Source organism: Myxine glutinosa, chromosome 4, assembly GCF_964187855.1.
Source record: "Myxine glutinosa chromosome 4, kmMyxGlut1.1, whole genome shotgun sequence".
Lineage (NCBI taxonomy): Eukaryota > Metazoa > Chordata > Myxini > Myxiniformes > Myxinidae > Myxine > Myxine glutinosa.
The window spans coordinates 156,312,038-156,316,550 of NC_136264.1; positions in this window are offsets into that span (position 1 = coordinate 156,312,038).

The following is a 4,513-nucleotide window of genomic DNA, read 5'->3' on the forward strand; positions in this document are numbered from 1 at the left end:
TGCTCACTGCGATGCAAAGGCAAAGGCGGGACGGAGAAATGGACAGGCAGATGTAGAGCAAACCTATAGACCCCAACGGTGAAACCCGACAGTGACTAATAAATGAATGGGGAATAAAACTCAGGGTTTTTTTTTTTTTTGGGCACACCCGGTACAGAGTACTTACATACATACATATACATACTTACAGACATACATACATACTTATGCACATTAATACATGTACATACGTACTTACATATATACATACATAAACATACTGTCGTGTCCCCGGGGTTGAGACCCCAAGAGGACGATTGGCAAAAACAAGCTTTACTCCGAGGCGTATACCCAACCTGGCGGTAGTGACATGCGCGGGAAGGTTCGAAGTCTTACCTGATCGGGAACACACGCAGGGGTTATCCGATTCCCACAGACACAGATACGGGACAGCAAAATCCACAATACAAGAAAAGTAAGATTCAACAAATAACGATTTAATGAAAATAAATGCAAATAACAATGAAAGATGAGGTAAAAACTATTTCCTAAATTGAGACGTCTCCACTCAGACTCGTATACAGACAGGGGAATGATAATGAAAATAAAATCCCTTTTATAATGGGCCAAACTCAGCTTTGCGTCCCCAAATGGTTGGTAAGGCCTGCTGGTCGCTTGTGGTCTCCAAACCACCGCGCGGGAAACGCACAAAATGGCGCAAAGTCGCGCTCCTCGACGTCCAGAGGAAACACGACATGGACCCAGTCCACCGCCGATGTCGATCCTGTGCCTTGTAGTTCCGACTGTCACACCGCTGTTTCTCACCAGCCCTTTCCCAAGAGCGCACACAAACCAAAGACCACACGCCCACGACCAAGCCGGAACAAGGAGGAAATGCGACTGCCTTTGACAACAGGACCAAGAAAGAGCAAGATGACGAGACTGCGTTCTCGTTCCCTTTCACTCTCAAATGTTCCACGATGACGTCACCCTCTGTCCAATCACCGAGCTCTACCAAATCATCCCATTGCGCCTCCACCAATCACAAAGGTCGGGGCATGGCCTCCTCGTTACGAGTCGTGTCGGGGGAGGGGGAAGGGGTGGAGTCCCATCTCCTTCACGAATGATCGGCTAGGCGGGGTTCCTTTGCCGAATGGCATGTCCGGTCATACTGTCAGCGATTAGGGTTGTTGTAATGGTGGCCATTTTTGATGCAATAACAACGAAGGGAAATATCACAGGGCAATTACACACTGGGGGTTATCCTTAAGCCCTACCCAATTAACATAACTCCACCCCTCGTATGGAGACACATATACGATCTCATTCTATACAGATTCCCTACTTAGTTACATGAGGTGGGCTTCTTCTTCACGTCACTCGGAGCATGCTAATCTTCGCAATTTATCTTGACTATGGTATTTCATTGCTTACCCCCACAGACGTAACAACACATACATACTTACATACATACATACATACATACATACATACATACATACATACATACATACATACATATACATACATACATAAACATACATATTTATTTACATACATTCAAACATAAACAAACATACTTACTTACATACATAAGTACTTACTACATACATACTTACTCACATACATACATACATATAATACTTACATACATACATACATACATACATACATCCATACATACGTACTTACATACATACGGACTTGCATACATACATATACAGTCACGTGAAAAAGTAAGTACACCCCATGTAAAGTTTTGACTTTTTCAACATATTTCAACATACAGCTATTTGATCTTCATTTCAACAATATTGATAGATAAAGGTGATATAATATAACAAATATCAAGAAACATTTACATTTTGTAGTCCATTGTATAATTTAAATAAACATAAATGCAAATTTCGCATGCGGAAAAAGTAAGTACACCCCTACATTTATCACTTCTTCAAATACCTAAAATTAGAATCAGGTGCACCAGCTCAGGTGCAAATGAATAGAACATCGTTAGAGAGGATCTTGGAGGAACCTGTCTTATTTAAACCTCAGACATTGTTCGGTTTGCTCTTTGTTGTTGAAGTGTGCGGCATCACCATGCCCAGATCAAAAGAGCTTTCTGAGGCCTTCAGAAAGAAGGTTAGAGATACCTTCGAGTCTGGGAAGGGGTTTAAAAAGATCTCCAAACAATTTGAAATCAATCATTCGACTGTCCGGGAGATCATCTACAACTGGAGAAGATTCCAAACAACTGCCAACTTGTTCAGGCCAGGCCGCCGCAGCAAGTTCAGCCCGAGAGCAGACCGCAAGATGCTGAAAGAAGTCTCTAAGAACCCCAGAATGTCATCACGGGACCGACAGGTAGCTCTTGCCACTGTTGATGTCAAAGTGCACGAGTCTACCATTAGAAAGAGGCTGCACAAATTTGATCTACATGGGAGGTGTGCCAGGAGGAAACCTTTGCTGTCCAGAAAGAACATCAGGGCAAGACTGAAGTTTGCCAATGTACACCTAGGCAAAGACCAGCACTTCTGGAACAATGTGCTCTGGACAGATGAGTCAAAGGTAGAGCTATTTGGCCACAGTACCAGAAGACATGTTTGGCGAAAACCAAAGACAGCATTTGACCACAAGAAACTGATACCAACTGTAAAGCATGGTGGTGGAAATATTATGGTTTGGGGCAGCTTTGCTGCATCAGGGCCTGGGCAGCTCACCATCATAGACTCCACTATGAATTCTTCATTGTACTGGAGGGTGCTTTGGGATAATGTGAGGCCATCTGTCGGAGGGTTGAAGCTCAACCGAAGGGCGAAGGTGGACCTTGCAACATGACAATGACCCTAAACATACCAGCAAATCCACCAAGGAATGGCTGAAAAGAAAGAAATGGAGGGTTCTGGAATGGCCATGTCAAAGCCCGGATCTAAATCCCATCGAGATGTTGTGGGGGGATTTGAAACGAGCTGGGCATGCAAGAAACCCCTCAAACATCGCACAGCTGAAAAAATTATGCATGGAGGAGTGGGAAAAAATTTCTCCCCGTCGATGCCAGAGACTGGTAGACAGTTACAAGAAACGTCTACTTGAAGTTGTTTCTGCCAAAGGGGGCAATACCACCTATTAGAGCCACGATGTACTTACTTTTTCCACATGTGAAATTTGCATTTATGTTTATTTAAATTATACAATGGACTACAAAATGTAAATGTTTCATGATATTTGTTATATTATATCACCTTTATCTATCAATATTGTTGAAATGAATATCAAATAGCTGTATTTTGAAATATGTTGAAAAAGTCAAAACTTTACATGGGGTGTACTTACTTTTTCACGTGACTGTACAGTGTACATACTTACATACATATATATACACATGCATACTGTTACGGATTTTTGGTGGTTTGCATCCACTGTAAATATTTCTGATGCCATGTACTATTATTGTTTTCAAAAGGTTTATTGTTCATGAACTGTTATCAAAAGGTAAAAAAGTTAATGTTAAAAGAAACGGGAAACCGGATCGGGAACCGGACGACGAAGAGGAAGAAGAGGGAGAAAAAGGGCGGAGCAAGTGAATCGGACAAGAAGGAGCCGAGCTACTCGCGGTCTGGAGCGAACTTTCGGGTTTCCGGGAAAGGGATTCCTGCGACAGAGGTGTCATCGCTGTGACCGATCAACCTGCGTGTTAGGTTTTTGGCAGTGGATTCCGAGGAGAATTATCGCCGGGCCGTTACGTCTCAAGAACGGGTCGTCGGCCATTTTGACTCGCGCAGGACTTGTGTTTCGCTCACGGTTTCATCTCTTTTCAACCATTTTCACCGCATTCAGACGTCGATCTGGGGCGTGTGTGTGACGTGGCTTTTTGAAGGTTAATTCGTCCATACCCGAGTGTGATCTCTCAGTCGCCTGGAGGGCGCCTTTGGATTTCCCAGTCGCCTTGAGGGCGCCTGTGCCCCGCATTGGCAGCGGGACTGTTCTTGCCATCCGAACGGGATTCTGGTCTCGATGGGACATCGTTCTGGTGATCGCTGGAGCACATCAACTTTGGCTTGGAGCCGGGAATAAGAGACCTTGGGAATGATCTTGGTTCACTCACTTGGAGTGCAGTGAGTTATATATTACAAAACTGATGGTACCATCATAGGACATATTGATTGTACTTTTGATTACTATTATTGTTGTACTGTTATTCTTGTGTGATCTTAATACAATATTTGTTTGTGAGTAACAATTGGGGTGGCTTCTCCATTGATCTTTGACATACAGAATAACACATTTTTCTGCCGTGACTCCTCTCGGGGCTCGGAAGTACACCGTGACCAGGGGGCCGGGGAGGAGCACGTAACAAAACATACATAGACACGCACACATACACACATACATACATATATACATACATACTTAGTTGCATACATATACATACACATATACATGCTTACATACATATACATTATACATGCTTACATACATACATATACACACATGCATACATACATACATCAATCAATCAAAATAGTTTATTGAAAGC